Consider the following 24303-nt stretch of genomic DNA (forward strand, 5'->3'; position numbering starts at 1 on the left):
AGATAAAAGGTACTTAAGTTCTCGTGTTCGTCCATTTGAATACACCTAGATCTTTGCCGGCAAAAGCTCTGGTTTTAAGCAGAAAATATTTCAAAATGTACCACTTAAATAGGCATTAACAGGATATGAATGAATAAGACTACCCCCGACAGCAAATACTGTCTGTGCAGGATTCTAACAGGCAATAAAATCTAGAAAACACTAACTGAAAAAACAGAGTCAAAACTTTCAGTTCAGTTAATATTCAAAGCATCACAAATAAATCAATTAAAATGCTGTATTATTTGAAAAAAGTGCAGATAAAAGGTACTTACATTCTCTTATACATCCAGGTGAATAAAGCTAGATCTTAACCAGCCAAAGCTCAGTTTTTAAGCAGAAAATATTCCAAAATGTACCACTTAAATAGGCATTAACAGGATATCAATGAATGAGACTACCCCGACTGCAATTATTTTCTATGCAGGATTCTAACAGGCAAAAAAATCTATCACACTCTAACTGAAAAAACAGAGTTGACACTTCCTGTTCAGGTAATATTCAATGCAACACAAATAAATCAATTAAAATGCTGTATTATTTGAAAAAAGTGTGGATAAAAGGTACTTAAATTCTCTTATACATCCAGTTGAATACAGGTAATTCTTAGCTGGCCAAAGCTCAGGTTTTAAGCAGAAAATATTACAAAATGTACCACTTAAATAGTCATTAACAGGATATCAATGAATGAGACGACCTCCAACTGCAATTACTGTCTTTGCAGGGTTCTAACAGGCAATAAAAGCTAGCAAAAACTGAGTCAAAACTTCCAGTTCAGTTAATATTCAGTGCAACACAAATAAATCAATTAAAATGCTGTATTATTTGATAAAAGTGCAGATAAAAGGTACTTAAACTCTCTTATATGTCCAGTTGAATACAGCTAGAACTTTGCCTGAAAAAGCTCAGGTTTTAAGCAGAACATATTCCAGAATGTACCACTTAAATAGGCATTAACAGGATATCGATGAATGAGACTACCCCGACTGCAATTACTGTCTATGCAGGATTCTAACAGGCAATAAAATCTAACAAACATTAACTGTTTTCAGAGTCAAAACTTCCAGTTCAGTTAATATTCAGTGCAACACAAATAAATCAATTAAAATGCTGCATTATTTGAAAAAAGTGCAGATAAACGGTACTTAAATACTCTTGTACGTCCAGATGAATACAGCTAGTTCTTAGGCGCCAAAGCTCTGGTTTTAAAAGAAAATATTCCAAAGTTTACCATTTAAATAGGCGTAAACAGGATATCAGTGAATGGGATTACCCGCGACTGCAATTACTGTCTATGCAGGATTTTAACAGGCAATAAAATCTAGCAAAAACAGAGTGCAAATGTCCAGTTCAGTTCAACACAATTGAATGCAACACAAATAAATCAATTAAAATGCTGTATTATTTGAAAAACTGAAGATAAAAGGTACTTAAATTATCTTTTACATCCAGTTAAATACAGCTAGATCTTAGCTGGCCAAAGCTCAGGTTTTAAGCAGAAAATATTCCAAAATGTACCACTTGAATAGGCATTAACAGGATTGAATGAATGATGCTACCCCCAACTGCAATTATTGTCTATGTAGGATTCTAACAGGCAAGAAAATCTAGCAAACACTAACTGAAAATCAGAGTCAAAACTTCCAGTTCAGTTAATATTCAATGCAAAACAAATAAATCAATTAAAATGCTGTATTTGAAAAAAGTGCAGATAAAAGGTACTTAAATTCTCTTATATGTCCAGTTGAATACGACTAGATCTTAGCCGGCCAAAGCTCAGGTTTTAACAGAAGATATTGCAAAATGTACCACTTAAATAGGCATAAACTGGATATGAATGAATGAGACTACCCCCAACTGCAATTACTGTCTATTTTGAATTATAACAGGCAATTAAATCTAGCAAACACAGATAAATCATTTAAAATGCTGTATAATTTGAAAAAAAAAATGCCGATAAATGGTACTTAAATTCTCTAATATGTCCATATAAGATTAAGATCTTTGCCGTAAAAAGTTCAGGTTTTAAGCAGAAAATATTCCAAAATGCACCACTTAAATAAGCATTAACAGGATACGCATGGATGAGACTACCCCCGACTGCAATTACTTTCTATGCAGGATTCTAATGGGCAATAAAATCTAACAAACACTGTTTTCAGAGTCAAAACTTCCAGTTCAGTCAATATTCAGTGCAACACAAATAAATCAATTAAAATGCTGTATTTGAAAAAAGTGCAGATAAAAGGTACATAAATTCTCTTATACATTCAGTTGACTACAGCTAGATCTTTGCCGGAAAAACCTCAGGTTTTAAGCAGATAATATTCCAAAATGTATCGCTTAAATAGGCATTAACAGGGTATGAATGAATGATACTACCCGCCACTGTAATTACTGTCTATGCAGGATTCTAACAGGCAATAAAATCGAACAAACACAAACTGAAAATTCAGAGTTAAACCTGCCTGTTCAGTTAATATTCAATGCAACACAAATAAATCAATTAAAATTATGTATTATTTGAAAAAGTGCAGATAAAAGGTACTTAAATTCTCTTATATGTCTAGTTGAATAGAGCTAGATCTTAGACGGCCAAAGCTCTGATTTTAAACAGAAAATATTCCAAAATGTACCACTTAAATAGGCATTAACAGGATATGAATGAATGAGACTACCCCCGACTGCAATTACTGTCTATGTAGGATTCTAAGAGGCAATAAAATTGAGCAAACACTAACTGAAAAAACAGAGTCAAAACTTACAGTTCAGTTAATATTCAGTGCAACACAATTAAATCACTTAAAATGCTGTATTATTTGGAAAAAGTGCAGATACAAGGTACTTAACTTCTCTTATACGTCCAGTTGAATACAGCTACATCTTAGCCGGCCAAAGCTCTGATTTTAAGCAGAAAATATTCCAAAATGTACCACTTAAATAGGCATTCATAGGATATGAATGAATGAGACTACCCCCGACTGCAGTTACTGTCTATGTAGGATTCTAAGAGGCAATACAATTGAGCAAACACTAACTGAAAAAACAGAGTCAAAGCTTGCAGTTCAGTTAATATTCAATGCAACACAAATAAATCACTTAAAATGCTGTATTATTTGAAAAAAGTGCAGATAAAAGGTATTTAAATTCTATTATACGTCCAGTTGAATACAGCTTGATCTTAGCCAGCCAAAGCTCAGGTTTTATCCATCAAATGTTCCAAAATGCACCACTTAAATAGGCATTAACAGGATATCAATGAATGAGACTACCCCCAACTGCAATTACTGTCTATGCAGGATTCTAACAGGCAATAAAATCTAGCAAACACTAACTGAATTAACAGAGCCAAAACTTCCAGTTCAATTAATATTCAATACAGCACAAATAAATCAGTTAAAATGCTGTATTATTTGAAAAAAATTGCAGATAAAAGGGACCTAAATTCTCTTATACGTCCAGTTGAATACAGCTAGATCTTAGCCAGCCAAAGCTCAGGTTTTAAGTAGAAAATATTCCAAAATGTACCACTGAAATAGGCATTAACAGGATATTAATGAATTTGACTGCCCCTGACTACAATTATTGTCTGTGCAGGATTCTAACAGGCAAAAAAATCTAGCAAAACAGAGCCAAAACTTCCAGTTCAGTTAATATTCAATGCAACACAAATAAATCTATTAAAATTCTGTATTATTTGAAAAAAGTGCAGATAAAAGATACTTAAATTCTCTTATACGTCCAGTTGAATACAGCTAGATCTTAGCCGGCCAATGCTCAGGTTTAAAGCAGAAAATATTCCAAAATGTACCACTTAAATAGGCATTAACAGGATATCAATGAATGAGACTACCCCCAACCGCAATTTCTTTCTATGCAGGATTCTAACGGGCAATAAAATCTAACAAACACTGTTTTCAGAGTCAAAACTTCCAGTTCATTTAATATTCAGTGCAACACAAATAAATTAAAATGCTGTATTTGAAAAAATTGCAGATAAAAGGTACTTAAATTCTCTTATACGTCCAGTTGAATACAACTAGATCTTAGCCGGCCAAAGCTCAAGTTTTAACAGAAAATATTGCAAAATGTACCAATTAAATGGGCATTAACAGGATATGAATGAATGAGACTAGACCCGACTGCAATTAATGTCTATGTAGGATTCTAATAGGCAATAAAATCGAGCAAACACTAACTGAAAAAACAGAGTCAAAACTTCCAGTTCAGTTAATATTCAATGCAACACAAATAAATCACTTAAAATGCTGTATTATTTGTAAAAAGTGCAGATAAAATGTACTTAAATTCTCTTATATGTCCAGTTGAATACAGCTAGATCTTAGCCAGCCAAAGCTCTGGTTTTAAAAGAAAATATTCCAAAGTTTACCATTTAAATAGGCGTAAACAGGATATCAATGAATGAGATTACCCCCGACTGCAATTACTGTCTATGCAGTATTCTAACAGGCAATAAAAATCTAGCAAAAACAGAGTCAAAACTTCCAGTTCAGTTAATATTCAATGCAACACAAATAAATCAATTAAAATGCTGTATTTTTAAAAGAGTGCAGATAAACGGTACTTAAATTCTCTTATATGTCCACTTGAAGGCAGCTAGATTTTAGCCAGCCAAAGCTCAGGTTTTAAAAAGAAAATATTCCAAAATATACCACTTTAATAGGTATTAACAGGATACCAATGAATGAGACTACCCCCGACTGCACTTACTGTCTATGCAGGATTCTAACAGGCAATAAAATCTAGCAAACTCTAACTGAAAATACAGAGTCAAAATGTCCAGTTCAATTAATATTCAATGCAGCACAAATAAATCAATTAAAATGCTATATTATGTGAAAAAGTACAGAAAAAAGGTATTTAAATTCTCTGATACGTCAAGTTGAATACAGCTTGATCTTAGCCGGCCAAAGCTCAGGTTTTATGCAGAAAATATTCCAAAATGCACCACTTAAATAGGCATTAACAGGATATCAATGAATGAGACTACCCCAACTGCAATTACTGTCTATGCAGGATTCTATCAGTCAATAAAATCTAGCAAAAACTAACTGAAAAAAGTCTCAAAACTTCCAGTTCACAAAATATTCAATGCAACACATATAAATCAATTAAAATGCTGTATTATTTGGAAAAAGTGCATATGAAAGGTACTTAAATTATCTTATACGTCCATTTCAATACAGCTAGATCTTTGCCAGAAAAATCTCAGGATTTAAGCTGAAAATATTCCAAAATGCACCACTTAAATAGGCAATAACAGGTTATGATTGAATGAGACTACCCCCAACTGCAGTTAATGTCTATGCAGGATTCTAACAGGCAATAAAACCTAGCAAACACTAACTGAAAAAACAGTCAAAACTTCCAGTTCAGTTAATATTCAATGCAAAACAAATAAATCAATTAAAATGCTGTATTTGAAAAAAGTGCAGATAAAAGGTACTTAAATTCTCTTATATGTCCAGTTGAATACAACTAGATCTTAGCCGACCAAATTTCAGGTTTTAACAGAAGATATTGCAAAATGTACCACTTAAATAGGCATAAACTGGATATGAATGAATGAGACTACCCCCGACTGCAATTACTGTCTAGGATTCTAACAGGCAATAAAATCTAGCAAACACTAACTGAAAAAACAGTCAAAACTTTCAGTTCAGTTAATATTCAATGCAACACAAATAAATCATTTAAAATGCTGTATAATTTGAAAAAAGTGCCGATAAATGGTACTTAAATTTTCTTATATGTCCAGTTGAATACAGCAAGATCTTTGCCGTAAAAAGTTCAGGTTTTAAGCAGAAAATATTCCAAAATGCACCACTTAAATAGGCAATAACAGGTTATGAATGAATGAGACTACCCCCAACTGCCGTTAATGTCTATGCAGGATTCTAACAGGCAATAAAATCTAGCAAACACTAACTAGAAAAACAGAGTCAAAACTTCCAGTTCATTTAATATTAAATGCAACACAAATAAATCAATTACAGTGCTGTATTATTTGAAAAAAGGCAGATAAAAGGTACCTAAATTCTTTTATTTGTCCAGTTAAATACAGCTAGATCTTAGCTGGCCAAAGCTCAGGTTTTAAGCAGAAAATATTGCAAAATGTACCACTTAAATAGGCATTAACAGGATATTAATGAATGAGACTACATCCGACTGCAATTACTTTCTATGTAGGATTCTAGCAGGCAATAAAATCTAGAAAACACTAACTGAAAAACAGAGTCAAAACTTCCAGTTCAGTTAATATTCAGTGCAGCACAAATCAGTTAAGATACTGTATTATTTAAAAAATGTGCAGATAAAAGGTACTTGAAATCTCTTATAAATCCAGTTGAATACAGCTAGATCTTTATCGGAAAAAGCTCAGATTTTAAGCAGAAAATATTCCAAAATGCACCACTTAAATAGGCATTATCAGGATATGAATGAATGAGACTACCTCCGACTGCCGTTAATGTCTATGCAGGATTCTAACCGGCAAAAAATTCTAGCAAACACTAACTGAAAAAACAGAGTCAAAACTTCCAGTTCAGTTAATATTAAATGCAACACAAATACAGCAATTACAATGCTGTACTATTTTAAAAAAGTGCAGCTAAAATGTACATACATTCTCTTAAACATCCAGTTGAATACAGCTAGATCTTAGCCAGCCAAAGCTCAGATTTTAAGCAGAAAATATTCCAAAATGTACCACATAAATAGGCATTAACAGGTTATCAATGAATGAGACCACCCCTGACTGCAATTACTGTCGATGCCGGATTCTAACAAGCAATAAAACCTATCAAACTATCTGAAAAAACAGAGTCAAAAGATCCAGCCCACTTAATATTCAATGCAACACAAAGAAATCAGTTAAAATGCTGTATTATTTGAAAAAAGTGCAGATAAAAGGTACTTAAATTCTCTTATATGTCCAGTTGAATATAGCTAGATCTTAGCTGGCCAAAGCTCAGGTTTTAACAGAAAATATTCCAAAATGTACCACTTAAATAGGCAGTAACAGGATATCAATGAATGAGACTAACCCCAACTGCAATTACTGTCTATGCAGGAATTCTAACAGTCAATAAAATTTAGCAAACACTAACTGAAAAAACAGAGTAAAAACTTCCATTTCAGTTAATATTCAATGCAACACAAATAAATCAATTAAAATTCTGTATTATTTGAAAAAAGTGCAGATAAAAGGTACTTAAATTCTCTTATATGTCAAGTTGAATACAGCTAGATCTTAGCCAGCTAAATCTCAGGATTTAAGTAGAAAATATTCCAAAATGTACCACAAAAATAGGCAAAATGGATTTGAATGAATGATACTACTTGTGACTGTAATTACTGTCTATGCAGGATTCTAACAGGCAATAAAATCTAGCAAACTCTAACTGAAAAACAGAGTCAAAACTTCCAGTTCAGTTAATATTCAGTGCAACACAAATAAATCAGTTAAGATACTGTATTTGAAAAAAGTGCAAATAAAAGGTACTTAAATTCTCTTATACGTCCAGTTCAATACAGCTACATCTCTGTCCGAAAAAGCTCAGGTTTTAAGCAGAAAATATTCCAAAATGCACCACTTAAATAGGCATTAACAGGATATAAATGAATGAGACTACCCCCGACTGCAATTACTGTCTATGCAGGATTCTAACGGGCAATAAAATCTAACAAAACAGAGTCAAACTTTCCAGTTCCATTAGTATTCAATGCAGCACAAATAAATTAAAATGCTGCATTATTTGAAAAAAGTGCAGATAAAAGGTACCTAAATTCTCTTATACATCCAGTTGAATACAGCTAGATCTTAGCCCACCAAAGCTCAGGTTTTAACAGAAAATATTCTAAAATGTACCACTTAAATATGCAGAAACAGAATATCAATGAATGAGACTACCCCCGACTGCAATTACTGTCTATGCCCAATTCTAACAGGCAGTAAAATCTAGCAAACACTAACTGAAAAAAGAGAGTCAAAACTTCCACTTCAGTTAATATTCAATGCTACACAAATAAGTCAATTAAAATGCTGTATTATATGAAAAAAGTGCAGATAAAAGGTACTTAAAGTCTCTTATATGTCCAGTTGAATACAGCTAGATCTTTGCCGGCAAAGCCTCAGGTTATAAGCAGAAAATATTCCAAAATGTACCACTTAAATAGGCATTAACATGATATGAATGAATGATATTATCCGTGACTGCAATTACTTTCTATGCAGGATTCTAACAAGTAATAAAATCTAGCAAACACTAACTGAAAAAGATGAGTCAAAACTTCCAGTTCAGTTAATATTCAATGCAACACAAATAAATCAATTAAAATGCTGTATTATTTGGAAAAAGTGCAGATAAAAGGTACTTAAATTCTCTTATTCATCCAGCTGAATACAGCTAGATCATAGCCGGCCAAAGGCCAGGTTTTAAGCACAAAATATTCCAAAATGTACCACTTAAATAGGCATCAACAGGATATCAGTGAATGAGACTACCCCTAGCTGCAATTACTGTCTATGCAGGATTCTAACAGGCAATAAAATCTAGCAAACACTAACTGAAGAGTCAAAACTTCCAGTTCAGTTAATATTCAATGCAACAGACATAAATTAATTAAAATGCTGTATTATTTGGAAAAAGTGCAGATAAAAGGTACTTAAATTCTCTTATACATCCAGGTGAATACAGCTAGATCTTTGCTGGACAAAGATCAATTTTTAAGCAGAAAATATTTCAAAATATACCACTTAAATATGCATTAACAGGATAGCAATGCGTGAGACTACCTCCGACTGCAATTACTGTCTATGTAGGATTCTAACAGGCAATAAAATCTAGCAAACACTAACTGAATAACAGAGTTAAAACTTCCAGTTCAGTTAATACTCAGTGCAACACAAATAAATCAATTAAAATACTGTATTCTTTGAAAAAATTGCAGATAAAAGGTACTTAAATTCTCTTATACGTCCAGTTGAATACAGCTAGATCTTAGCCAGCCAAAGCTCAGGTTTTAAGTAGAAGATATTCCAAATGTACAACTTAAATAGGCTGATATTAACATGATATTAATGAATGAGACTACCCCCGACTGTTATTACTGTCTATGTATGATTCTAACAGGCAATAAAATCTAGCAAAAACAGAGTCAAAACTTCCAATTCAGTTAACTTTCATTGCAACACAAATAAATCAATTAAAATGCTGTAGTTAAAAAAAAGTTGCGATAAAAGGTACTTATATTCTCTTATACGTCCAGTTGAATACAGCTAGATCTTAGCTGTCCAAAGCTCATGTTTTAACAGAAAATATTGCAAAATGTACCACTTAAATAGGCATTAACAGTTTATCAATGAATGAGACTACCCCTAACTGCAATTACTTTCTGTGCAGGATTCTAACAGGCAATGAAATCTAACAAACACTAACTGTTTTCATAGTCAAAACTTCCAGTTCAGTTAACATTCAATGCAACACAAATAAATCTATAAAATGCTGTATTTGAAAAAAGTGAAGATAAAAGGTACTTCAATTCTCTTGTACATCCAGTTGAATACAGCTAGATCTTAGCAGGCCAAAGCTCAGGTTTTAAGAAGAAAATATTCCAAAATGTACCAATTAAATAGGCATTAACAGGATATGATTGAATTAGACTACCCCCGACTGCAATTACTGTCTATGCAGGATTCTAACAGGCAATAAAATTTAGCAAACACTAACTGAAAAAACAGAGTCAAAACCTCCAGTTCAGATAATATTCAGTGCAACACAAATAAATCACTTAAAATGCTGTATTATTTGGAAAAAAAGTGCAGATAAAAGGTACTTAAATTCTCTTATATGTCCAGCTGAATGCAGCTATATTTTAGCCGGCCAAGGCTCAGGTTTTAAGTAGAAAATATTCCAAAATGTACCACTTAAATAGGCATTAACAGGATATCAATGAATGAGACTACCCCCGACTGCAATTACTGTCTATGCAGGATTCTAACAATCAATTAAATCTAGCAAAACCTAATTGGAAAAACAGTCTCAAAACTTCTAGCTCAGTTAATATTTAATGCAACACAAATAAATCAATTAAAATGCTGTATTATTTGAAAAAAAGTGCAGATGAAAGGTACTTAAATTCTCTTATACGTCCATTTGAATACAGCAAGATCTTTGCCGGAAACATCTCAGGATTTTAGCAGAATATTTTCCAAAATGCACCACTTAAATAGGCATTAACAGGATATGAATGGATGAGACTACCCCCAACTGCAATTAATGTCTATGCAAGATTCTAACAGGTAATAAAATCTAGCAAACACTAACTGAAAAAACAGAGTCAAAACTTCCAGTTCAGTTAATATTCAATGCAACACAAATAAATAAATTAAAATGCTGTATTATTTGAAAAAAGTGCAGATATAAGGTACCTAAATTCTCTTATACGTCCAGTTGAATACAGCTAGATCTTAGCCGGCCAAAGCTTAGGTTTTAAGCAGAAAATATTCCAAAATATACCACTTAAATAGGCATTAACATGATATGAATGAATGAGACTACCCCCAATTGCAATTACTGTCTATGCAGGATTCTAACAGGCAATACAATCTAGCAAACACTAACTGAAATAAAACAGAGTCTAAACTTCCAGTTCAGTTAATATTCAATGCAACACAAATAAATCAGTTAAAATGCTGTATTATTTGAAAAAAGTGCAGATAAAAAGCACTTAACTTCTCTTAAATGTCCAGTTGAATACAGCTAGATCTTAGCCAGCCAAAGCTCAGGTTTTAAGTAGAAAATATTCCAGAATTTACCACTTAAGTAGGCATTAACAGGATATTAATGAAAATTGTAAGCAAAGCACCAAACGAAGCAAATGCCCTGCTGCAAATATAAATTAAACGAATTATCAGCTCACAGATAACTAGCAGCAGAAGGCAACCAATCTTCCTGTAAAAATCCAGTCTCAGAAACAAATATATTTGTAAAAAATAGTACTTTAATCCACACGAGGTAAGCGCTTTCACATAAGCTTTTTCAGACCATATGGTTATACAATATTCAAAAATGTACCACTTAAATAGGCATTAATAGGATATCAATGCCAAAGTCTACCCTAGACTGCAATTACTGTCTATGCAGGATTCTAACAGGGAGTAAAATCTTGCAAACACTAACTGAAAAAATAGAGTAAAAACTTCCAGTTTAGTTAATATTCAATGCAACACAAATAAATCAGTTAAAATGCTGTATTATTTGAAACAAGTGCAGATAAAAGGTACTTAAATTCTCTTATACGTCCAGTTGAATACAGCTAGATCTTAGCCGGCGAAAGCTCAGGTTTCAAGCAGAAAATATTCCAAAATGTACTACTTAAATAGACATTAACAGGATATGAATGAATGAGACTTGCCCCGACTGCAATTACTGTCTTTGCAGGATTCTAACAGGCAAAGAAATTGAGCAAACACTAACTGCAAAAACAGAGTTGAACCTTTCTGTTCAGTTAATATTCAATGCAACATAAATAAATCAATTAAAATGCTGTATTATTTGAAAAAAGTCCAGATAAAAGGTACTTAAATTCTCTTATAAGTCCAGTTGAATACAGCTAGATTTTATCCGGCCAAAGATCAGGTTTTAACAGAAAATATTCCAAAATGTACCAATTATATAGGCATAAACAGGATATCAATGAATGAGACTACCCTCAACTGAAATTACTGTCTGTGCAGGATTCTAACAGGCAATGAAATCTAGCAAACACTAACTGAAAAAACAGAGTCAAAGCTTCCAGTTTTGTTAATATTCAGTGCAACACAAATAAATCAATTAAAATGCTGTATTATTTGAAAAAAGTGCAGATAAAAGATACTTAAATTCTCTTATTTGTTCAGTTGAATATAGCTAGATCTTAGCTGGCCAAAGCTCAGGTTTTAAGCAGAAAATATCCAAAATGTACCACTTAAATATGCATTAACAGAATATCAATGAATTAGACTACCCCCTACTGCAATTACTGTCTATGCAGGATTCTAACAGGCAATAAAATCTAGCAAAAACAGAGTCAAAACTTACAATTCAGTTAACTTTCATTGCAATACAAATAAATCAAGTAAAATGCTGTATTATTTGAAGAATGTGCAGATAAAAGGTACTTAAATTCTCTTATGCATCCAGTTGAATACTGCTAGATCTTAGCCGGCCAAGGCTCAGGTTTTAAGCAGAAAATATTCCAAAATGTACCTATTAAATAGGTATTAACTGGATATCAATGAATGAGACTACCCCGACTGCAATTACTGTCTATGCAGGATTCTAACAGGCAATAAAATCTAGCAAACCATACTGAAAAAAAGTGTCAAAAGTTCCATTTCAGTTAATATTCAATGCAACACAAATAAATCAATTAAAATGCTGTATTATTTGAAAAACATTGCAGATGAAAGGTACTTAAATTCTCTTATATGTCCATTTGAATACAGCTAGATCTTAGCTGGCCAAAGGTCAGGTTTTAACAGAAAATTTTCCAAAATGTACCACTTAAATATGCAGAAACAGGATATCAATGAATGAGACTAACCCCGACTGCAATTACTGTCTATGCAGGATTCTAACAGTCAATAAAATCTAGCAAACACTAACTGAAAAAAACAGAGTCTAAACTTCCAGTTCAGTTAATATTCAATGCAACACAAATAAATCAATTAAAATGCTGTATTATTTGGAAAAAGTGCAGATAAAAGGTACTTAAATTCTCTTATTCATCCAGCTGAATACAGCTAGATCATAGCCGGCCAAAGGTCAGGTTTTAAGCACAAAATATTCCAAAATGTACCACTTAAATAGGCATCAACAGGATATCAGTGAATGAGACTACCCCCAGCTGCAATTACTGTCTATGCAGGATTCTAACAGGCAATAAAATCTAGGAAACACTAACTGAAAAAACAGAGTCAAAACTTCCAGTTCAGTTAATATTTAATGCAACAGACATAAATTAATTAAAATGCTGTATTATTTGGAAAAAGTGCAGATAAAAGGTACTTAAATTCTCTTATACATCCAGGTGAATACAGCTAGATCTTTGCTGGACAAAGATCAATTTTTAAGCAGAAAATATTCCAAAATATACCACTTAAATATGCATTAACAGGATAGCAATGCATGAGACTACCCCCGACTGCAATTACTGTCTATGCAGGATTCTAACAGGCAATAAAATCTAGCAAAAACAGAGTCAAAACTTCCAGTTAAGTTCATTTTCAATGCAACACAAACAAATCAATTAAAATGCTGAATTTGAAAAAAGTGCAGATAAAAGGTACTTAAATTCTCTTATACGTCCAGTTGAATGCAGCTAGATCTTACCTGGCCAAAGCTCAGGTTTTAAGCAGAAAATATTCCAAAATATACCACTTGAATAGGTATTAACAGGATTTGAATGAATGATACTACCCGCGACTGCAATTACTGTCTATGCAGGATTCTAACAGGCAATAAAATCTAGCAAACACTAACTGAATAACAGAGTTAAAACTTCCAGTTCAGTTAATACTCAGTGCAACACAAATAAATCAATTAAAATACTGTATTCTTTGAAAAAATTGCAGATAAAAGGTACTTAAATTCTCTTATACGTCCAGTTGAATACAGCTAGATCTTAGCCAGCCAAAGCTCAGGTTTTAAGTAGAAGATATTCCAAAATGTACAACTTAAATAGGCTGATATTAACATGATATTAATGAATGAGACTACCCCCGACTGTAATTACTGTCTATGCATGATTCTAACAGGCAATAAAATCTAGCAAAAACAGAGTCAAAACTTCCAATTCAGTTAACTTTCATTGCAACACAAATAAATCAATTAAAATGCTGTAGTTAAAAAAAAGTTGCAATAAAAGCTACTTATATTCTCTTATACGTCCATTTGAATACAGCTAGATCTTAGCTGTCCAAAGCTCATGTTTTAACAGAAAATATTGCAAAATGTACACTTAAATAGGCATTAACAGTTTATCAATGAATGAGACTACCCCTAACTGCAATTACTGTCTGTACAGGATTCTAACAGGCAATGAAATCTAACAAACACTAACTGTTTTCATAGTCAAAACTTCCAGTTCAGTTAACATTCAATGCAACAAAAATAAATCTATTAAAATGCTGTATTTGAAAAAAGTGAAGATAAAAGGTACTTCAATTCTCTTGTACATCCAGTTGAATACAGCTAGATCATAGCAGGCCAAAGCTCAGGTTTTAAGAAGAAAATATTCCAAAATGTACCAATTAAATAGGCATTAACAGGATATGATTGAATTAGACTACCCCCAACTGCAATTACTGTCTATGCAGGATTCTAACAGGCAATAAAATTTAGCAAACACTAACTGAAAAAACAGAGTCAAAACTTCCAGTTCAGTTAATATTCAGTGCAACACAAATAAATCACTTAAAATGCTCTATTATTTTAAAAAAGTGCAGATAAAAGGTACTTAAATTCTCTTATATGTCCAGCTGAATGCAGCTATATTTTAGCCGGCCAAGGCTCAGGTTTTAAGTAGAAAATATTCCAAAATGTACCACTTAAGTAGGCATTAACAGGATATCAATGAATGAGACTACCCCCGACTGCAATTACTGTCTATGCAGGATTCCAACAATCAATTAAATCTAGCAAAACCTAATTGGAAAAAACAGTCTCAAAACTTCTAGCTCAGTTAATATTTAATGCAACACAAATAAATCAATTAAAATGCTGTATTATTTGAAAAAAGTGCAGATGAAAGGTACTTAAATTCTCTTATACGTCCAGTTGAATACAGCTAGATCTTAGCCGGCCAAAGCTTAGGTTTTAAGCAGAAAATATTCCAAAATATACCACTTAAATAGGCATTAACAGGATATGAATGAATGAGACTACCCCCAATTGCAATTACTGTCTATGCAGGATTCTAACAGGCAATACAATCTAGCAAACACTAACTGAAATAAAACAGAGTCTAAACTTCCAGTTCAGTTAATATTCAATGCAACACAAATAAATCAGTTAAAATGCTGTATTATTTGAAAAAACTGCAGATAAAAAGCACTTAAATTCTCTTAAATGTCCAGTTGAATACAGCTAGATCTTAGCCAGCCAAAGCTCAGGTTTTAAGTAGAAAATATTCCAAAATTTACCACTTAAATAGGCATTAACAGGATATTAATGAAAATTGTAAGCAAAGCACCAAACGAAGCAAATGCCCTGCTGCAAGTATAAATTAAACGAATTATCAGCTCACAGATAACTAGCAGCAGAAGGCAACCAATCTTCCTGTAAAAATCCAGTCTCAGAAACAAATATATTTGTAAAAAATAGTACTTTAGTCCACACGAGGTAAGCGCTTTCACATAAGCTTCTTCAGACCATATGGTTATACAATATTCAAAAATGTACCACTTAAATAGGCATTAATAGGATATCAATGTCAAAGTCTACCCTAGACTGCAATTACTGTCTATGCAGGATTCTAACAGGGAGTAAAATCTTGCAAACACTAACTGAAAAAATAGAGTCAAAACTTCCAGTTTAGTTAATATTCAATGCAACACAAATAAATCAGTTAAAATGCTGTATTATTTGAAACAAGTGCGGATAAAAGGTACTTAAATTCTCTTATACGTCCAGTTGAATACAGCTAGATCTTAGCCGGCTAAAGCTCAGGTTTTAAGCAGAAAATATTACAAAATGTACTACTTAAATAGACATTAACAGGATATGAATGAATGAGACTTGCCCCGACTGCAATTACTGTCTTTGCAGGATTCTAACAGGCAAAGAAATCGAGCAAACACTAACTGCAAAAACAGAGTTGAACCTTTCTGTTCAGTTAATATTCAATGCAACATAAATAAATCAATTAAAATGCTGTATTATTTGAAAAAAGTGCAGATAAAAGGTACTTAAATTCTCTTATACGTCCAGTTGAATACAGCTAGATTTCATCCGGCCAAAGCTCAGGTTTTAACAGAAAATATTCCAAAATGTACCAATTATATAGGCATAAACAGGATATCAATGAATGAGACTACCCTCGACTGAAATTACTGTCTATGCAGGATTCTAACAGGCAATAAAATCTAGCAAACACTAACTGAAAAAACAGAGTCAAAGCTTCCAGTTTTGTTAATATTCAGTGCAACACAAATAAATCAATTAAAATTCTGTATTATTTGAAAAAAGTGCAGATAAAAGATACTTAAATTCTCTTATTTGTTCAGTTGAATATAGCTAGATCTTAGCTGGCCAAAGCTCAGGTTTTAAGCAGAAAATATCCAAAATGTACCATTTAAATATGCATTAATAAAATCTAGCAAACACTAACTGAAAAAACAGAGTCAAAACTTCCATTTCAGTTAATATTCAATGCAACACAAATAAATCAATTAAAATGCTGTATTATTTGAAAAAAAATTGCAGATGAAAGGTACTTAAATTCTCTTATATGTCCGTTTGAATACAGCTAGATCTTAGCTGGCCAAAGGTCAGGTTTTAACAGAAAATATTCCAAAATGTACCACTTAAATATGCAGAAACAGGATATCAATGAATGAGACTAACCCTGACTGCAATTACTGTCTATGCAGGATTCTAACAGTCAATAAAATCTAGCAAACACTAACTGAAAAAAACAGAGTCTAAACTTCCAGTTCAGTTAATATTCAATGCAACACAAATAAATCAATTAAAATGCTGTATTATTTGAAAAAAATTGCAGATGAAAGGTACTTAAATTCTCTTATACGTCCATTTGAATACAGCTAGATCTTAGCTGGCCGAAGGTCAGGTTTTAAGCAGAAAATATTCCAAAATGTACCACTTAAATAGGCATTAACAGGATATCAATGAATGAGACTACCCCCAACTGCAATTACTGTCTATGCAGGATTCTAACAGGCAATAAAATCTAGCAAAAACAGAGTCAAACCTTCTAGTTCAGTTAATATTCAATGCAACACAAATAAATCGACTAAAATGCTGTATTATTTGAAAAAAGTGCAGATAAAAGGTACTTAAATTGTCTTATTTGTCCAGTTGAATATAGCTAGATCTTAGCCGGCCAAAGCTCAGGTTTTAAGCAGGTAAAGAGATTTGTAGAACAAAAAAGGACTGGCAGGATGAAGAAAAAACGCTGCTCGTACGAGTGAAACTCTTTATTCCAAAAATCCACAAACGACAAACAGGTTTAGCGCTTTCAACTGAACAATATCAGTCTTCTTCAGTACAATATGTATGTCAGCACAGTAAATATTTATAATCAGTTGTTATGAAATTTAAAAAACGCGCCAAAAACATTTAAAGCCACAGAACCAAATTCATGAATACATGTATTTAAAAAGCACTATTATGTGTGAGATTACGTATTCTCTTATATAGATGTTTTTATATTAAATATTTAAAACTATATACAAATAGAATGATAAACCAATATTCTAAGATGACTAGAATAAATATCTATAAAAATACAATATAAAATTACAATATAAAATTTAATTCAATACAATATTCATAAGTGTGCATAAATATAAATAAATATATAAGAATAAATGATCCATATATGGCCATACAAGTGGGAAACACATAATGCATATATATGAATATACATAAATGCATATGGTATACTGCTAACTACATATAGAATAAATACAATTGCAAGGATGTGACTGTAAATCTATCATAGATATAAATCTAAGGTCTATATCAACCCGACATAAGAAATGGTTTTATACTAATGAAATCGTTAAGACCAGGATGCCGGGTGGCATCTGTTCTAATTTGCCACACGCTTTCTTTTAATGCTAACTGCACTTTCCAATTACCTGCATATGTGTAATGATTTATCTGATCTATAATACTGAATATAAAACTATGCTGAACTCCTTTCTCTAAAATATGTCTATATAGGGCGTTGGTTTTATCTTCCTTACGTATTTTATAATAATGCTCATAAATCCATTTTTTAAAAACCCTTTCTGTTTTCCCTATATAGAATGCGGTACATGCAGTGCAGTTAGCTATGTACACAACCTGTTTACTATTGCAGTTACCACCTAAGCATTTAATTTCTGTATGATTGATATCATGTAAGGTGATTCTATCTGTTTCATTAATGTATCTGCATTGTCGACAAGATCCACACTTACTACTACCTTTGTTATTTTTCACTAAACTTCCGCTTTGTCCATTCGTATGTTCTAACATTCTATTTAAATTAGGTGCCACCTTATATACTATAGTGGGTTGGTCACCTAATAATGATCCTAAATTATTAGAGGTAATAACATCCCAATGTCTGTATAATATTTCTTTTATACAATCTACATAAGGAGTATAAGTCAGTACACATACTCGATTAAAGATGTTTTCTGTTTTATTGGAAGGAGTACTATCAAAATCACGTAAACCTAACAAAGGCTTATATTTATATTTATAAATATTTACTGTGCTGACATACATATTGTTCTGAAGAAGACTGATATTGTTCAGTTGAAAGCGCTAAACCTGTTTGTCGTTTGTGGATTTTTGGAATAAAGAGTTTCACTCGTACGAGCAGCGTTTTTTCTTCATCCTGCCAGTCCTTTTTTGTTCTACAGGTAAAGAGATTTGCCACATAGAAGAACTTTCTGACCACAGTGGCAGTGTTCAGTGTTCAGTGCACTCACATTTAATGTGGTAATTAGGGGGAACTGAGTTTTTCCCAAGGGGGATGACTGTGCATTTTTTGGCATTAAGCTTAAGGCCATGGTTTCAACACCAGTAATTAGTCTCAGTGTGACCTTTTTATAGGATGTTTGCATCACTTGGGGAGTTAATAATGGCTACCAGCTTGCAGTCTGCATATTTGGTCAGCCAGAGTTCGTCCATGTTGGCTTGGACTTCTGAGAAGTAGATGGACCCAGGACCAATCCCCTGTGAGACTCCACTCATGGCTGGTCTGCAGTCTGACTTGGAGTCTGCTACTTTCACACTGTGTGTTCTATCTGTGAGCCAATTTGCAACCCACCTAGTGATATAGGGGTTGATGCCTAGTTTGGTGAGTTTATCAATAATTCCTGAGTGGGAAATACATACATACACACATACATACACACATGCAAATGTTTCAAGCACAGGCATTAATGACCTTCTAGCTTGCCAATACACCAAAACACTTGTTCCCATAATAAATGTCCAGGTTGTTCTTTAAAATATCTAAACTAGTACTTGCTTTAATGTAATTTGGTTGTCTGTTCCATGCATCAACTACTCTATCAGAGAACCAATTAGTAAACTTCTCATTCCCATAGAATCTTCTACATAGGATGAATTTCTATTACTTTTTGATAACCCCAAAAATTCCCAAAGGTAGTTGTCCCTAAATGCCCTATATACCTGAATAAGATTTCCTCTTAAATATCTGTAAGAGACAATGTACAAATTCAGATATTTTAGTCTTTCATAATAACTTAGATTTTCACATCAGTGGATGCCCTTGGTATATTTCTGTTGTACTCTTTCTAGTTTATTCATGCTTGTTTTCCTAAAGGGTTTCAGTATTGTTATTCTATGCTCATGTTAGGGTCTAATGTAATAAACAAATAATGACTTCATTGTTTTTTTTTCCCAAAAAATTTTTATTGAGTTTTTAGATATGCAGTTAACAAGAAAGACAAAAAAAAAAAAACAATTAGCACCAATGTATATATCAATAATTGCAAGGAGTTGAAAAAATTAACAATTACTACAAAAAGAAAAAACTTAAAGCTATGTTCACTATATACAGTGGAAGTCACATCTATTAGGTTAAATTTTCATAACAAAAAGAAGATGAAAGTGGGAGCGTATCGTATTAACATGTGCAGGTGAAATATGCAGACTCCCTGTTAATTCTAACTAGATTGTAAATGAGTACATGATAAATTACTGGAAAATTTAGACTGAATTGTTGTTGTGATAACTTACTACAGGGGCTTATAAGATTGGGCTGGACTGATGTTGGCTTTTAATTCTTTAGAATCAAGTCCAGCAAGTATCCCCAGTATTTTTGGTAGTATTCCTTTTGTTTTATATAAGTGTCTGACAGTTTATGGGAGAATATGAATTTAATAGCAAGATTTTGCAAATCTTCCCATGAGATTATGGATTTATCAATCCAGTTCTTAGTGATGTAGAATTTAATGAGGGCACACACAACGATCAGAATGTGTTTTAGAATTTTGGGAAGATTAGTTGTAGTGATATGTAAGATAGCTGTTTCCCACGATAAGGTGGATTTTTCATATCCTATCTTTTCTAATCTTACTCTTAAGGAACACCATAGGTTGTAAACTCTTTTACAGCTTAAGAAAACTTGCAACGTGGCAGCTTTTTGATTTTGGCAATAGGGGTGCAGTATGATGAATATTTGGGATTGAATTTACTTAGAATTGATGGCGTGTAGTAAGCGTTAGTGTTAATCATGATTTGGGTGTAAAGCAAATGCTTGATGGGAATTAGCTTGATCGTATTTTCAATAGCCAGTCTTTTATTTTCATAAGAAATTACTTGACTTTTCTCTTGCCAATAGATTGAGAAGAAGAGGGCATTCTGGGATTTTATGCTTGTGACTAGTTTATATGTCTTGGAGATCATTTTATTCTTAGTTGCTAGCATTTTGAGAATTAAGGTAGCAGAGTTAATATTTTGGTGATCAATTTTAATAGAAGATAATTTAGTTTTTAATAAATAAATGAGTGGTCTAAGAAATAATATCATTTCTTTGGAAGCTCAAGCTTCTGTCTTAGTTCTGTTATATTGGACCAGTCTTGCCATTTGTATAGTTCCCAAACTGTGATGTCTTTTATGTGAGGGAAGTTTAAGTTTATTGGTTGGTTGATGATTAATAAGGTGGGATTTAGGTGAAACGGTTGAATGAGATAATATTGGAGTGCAGTATTGATTTGAACAGACTTTGAAAAGTAAGGATCATATGTTTGATAAGAGGGTGAAGGTTCTTTGTGAAGCAATTTTTTTTATTTAGATTTAGAAAGGGGAGACATTTTGGAGATTCTTGCTATAACTATAGAAGGCTTTGTGGTTGTTTTTAGTGTCTGATGCAATTCTGTCTTCATAGCTGGCTTTAGAGGTTTTGATGAGGGATCTCAACTAATCTGTTGAGGCTAATAAGGGAGTTTTCCAGTCTTGGGACTTCATCTTTTTCTGCAACAGTTTCTTCCTTCTGTTGTAGAGTCTATTAATGGCAGGGGACCACCAGATTGGCTTCCTTTTTTGGAGGAGAGTGTCTTGGTTCTGTTGGGTATGGCTAGATCCATGCATTTATGTACGTGTTCGTACAGTGCATCAATTTTCCATTGACATGGGTGCCGTGAAGTTAGCCACCTCTATTTTTAGGAGGCCAAAGTCAACTTTGGAAAAGTTTTTAATGGTGGTTACCATTGCAGGGGGTGTGGGTGAGATGTGGATTCCATGGTGATTAGTTTGTGGTTGAATCTAACCAGGCAGGAATTGACTATTGGTGTAGAGCAATGGTTGCCCATGTTAGCAATAACCAGGTCAAGGATGTTGCTTCCTCTAATGGGGGTATGAATGAGCTGGTTCAGGGCATTGGAATTGATGAATTCCAGGAAGTGTTGGGCCAGTGTATTGGTGCATGAGTAGTTTTCCCAGTTGCTGGAGAGGTAGTTGAAATTACCAAGTATGAGAGTGTTGGGTTGAACCCTAATAGTTTCCAGGGTGCTTAGGAATGTGGAGTGAGAGTCTCGGGACATGGTTGGGAACCTATAACAGGTTATGACCTGAATCACCATCTTACCTAATGTTAGTTGTACATGAAGTATCTCAGATGCATTGTGCTGGGTTACTAGTCTGGAGGTGTGCATATCCTTTAAAAATATGGAGACACCACCACCTTTGGAGCTTCAGTCCATGTTCTGGGGCTGAAAGGTGTGGAATGAGTTATAGCCTGGTAGTGCAGGGGTGCTTTCTGTTGCTTTAAACCAGGTCTCTGTTACAGCACAAATGTCGATGTTCTCCATTTTGAGGAGTGCTTCAAGCAAGTCAATCTTGAGATTTAGACTTCTATTGTTGAGCAGCATGACTCTCAGATTGCATTTATTTATAGCTGTTACGGTGGTAATTTGGTCTTTGGAACATTACTTAAAAAAGGCACTATAGGGGTGGCAGGAGCCTTAACCAGTATCCGGAAACCCAGGGGTGACAGACGCAGGCCATCTCTGGCAAAGCATCGAGGTCTGTCAATTATGTCATCCCAAGCAGACAGATACTGGATTCCCTTAGAATGATACCAGAAACTTAGCCAATTGTTGAAGTCAATCATTGTTTGCTTGTACTACGGTATATTTCTGGGTGACGGTCAGATGCTGCTCAGGGCTAGGGTCATACCTGCCTGGGCCACATAATCTGAGAGCTCCTCCGTGTCTCATTTCATGTAGTCCAGGGAGGTGCTTCTCAGGTCACACACCCACATGGACAGTGACAGAGTCATACTTGTACTTGTGGGGTGACCTGAGTGCATGTGTTGTGTCGGATTTTGGCACCTGATAGATAGCTGACTGTTACCTTCTTATTCAGCCTAGTGAGTGGGACATCAGTGTGCCTCACAATCGAGTCACCTATGATTAGGGTATTGGGCAAGCTGTTTTGCCTTAGGGACTTAGGTTGAGAGGCACACTGTGTAGATAGTTATGTGTCTTGTGGTTTGTGCTGTGTTGTGGTGGTCGAGTGCATTTCTGTCTTGTAGGTCTCTGCTGTTTGGGTAGACTTCTGGTTGAGAGCCTCCATGAAGGTGGGTGTGTGGTTTGTGTTTTTATGTGAGAGCTGTGATAGTGGGTGTTCTTGAGGGCTATGTGTTGCATGAGGTGTGGTGCAAGTGTTGACCTCCTCTTGACAATTTGGAGATATAAGTGCATCTCTCACAAGTCTGAGTGTTGGGAGGTAAGAGAAGAGGGTTGTCTGTGTACATGAGGCAGTTGCTGCACTGCCTCAGAATGCTGAAGTACACCAGTCTAATAGGAGAAAGCACAGGTAACTGACCTTTAGACATGCCAGCAGGGATGGTCATTATTAATAAGTACTGGAGCTGTTTCCTTATTTATTCCTTTTGCAGGAAAAATGTCACTCAAGGTGTCTGAGTCTGTACAGAGCACTGCCAAACACTTGAGGGGAAACTAATATGTAGACCCTGAAAATGTAAGGATGAAGTATTTAGGCAGATATTCTGAAGTTCGAAAGAAATCAAGCAAAACTTACTGAAAAATAAGGAATTAGCTTGTCAAGAATGATGAAAAGAGGGGAGTCGCATGAATGGCTACTGCCTGGCCACTACTAATGCTGGTCTCAGCACAGCTTCGCTCTGTTGGAATACACTGCCTGTTTGGTAATCCACAGTCTTGTCCTTGATGATGCAGGGGTCTGCAGGCTTGTAGATTTTTTCTGGTAGATGGCTCGAATAGCAACCAGACCAATCTGGTACGGTAAGCAGAGACACTCACTCTTCAACCAGTCAGGAATCAATGCACTCTGCTCCTACTCTCACCAGGATCAGAATATAAGCACAGATTCCAAGCTGTTATTAAGCTTTCTGGTGATCAGCAGTCTCCAGGAAATAATGTAACTGCTCTCCTTCTCTCACCAGGAGAAAACAGAAGCACTAATCCCAAGATGACTACTGAGAGGCAGAATGTGTGCTCTCCAATAACTGGTGGTCTTGCAATAGATGCTTAAAGGTAAGATGAAAAAATGATTTATCCTAAACACTGCAGTGTGCACTAGAGGAGTTAGATGTGAAAGTAGGTAACTTAAGTTTTACTTGTCTAAAAAGTTAAGTTTTAGAGTCACTATTTTTAAAAAAAGCAAGATAGATTGATGGAGGTGGTCACTTTTGTATTCTGGTATTATGGAATACAGTAGGCTGGCCAATAAATTTAAATAGTTGAAGGGGAGTGATTTCACAAAATGATAATTTTTGTGCTTACTCACACCAGCCAGTAAAAGCAGAGAGGAAATGAGATATATGGTCAAATTAACATAAGGAGCAGGCAGCTAGAAAGACAGTTGTGTTTAAGAACACAACAGTAACCAGGTGGGAATGTGAGAGAAGTTTCTGTCCAACTCACAAGAGACAAAGCTGTGGTCTCTTTTCAAGTTTTAATATGCAGTTAAAAGCAGAATACAAGTAAAACATGGTGTAAAGAAA

At 34.0% G+C, this 24303-nt stretch overlaps 1 protein-coding gene across 3 annotated transcripts in view; it reads left to right on the top strand.

The window, feature by feature from the left end:
• Nucleotides 1-24303, top strand: part of ITGA9 (integrin subunit alpha 9) — a 5160704-nt gene that overhangs the window by 1096851 nt on the left and 4039550 nt on the right. The gene's annotated exons all lie outside the window — the stretch shown is intronic.

Source organism: Protopterus annectens, chromosome 3.part0 (genome assembly GCF_019279795.1).
Source record: "Protopterus annectens isolate FY-2018-M chromosome 3.part0, PAN1.0, whole genome shotgun sequence".
Classification (NCBI taxonomy): Eukaryota; Metazoa; Chordata; order Ceratodontiformes; family Protopteridae; genus Protopterus; species Protopterus annectens.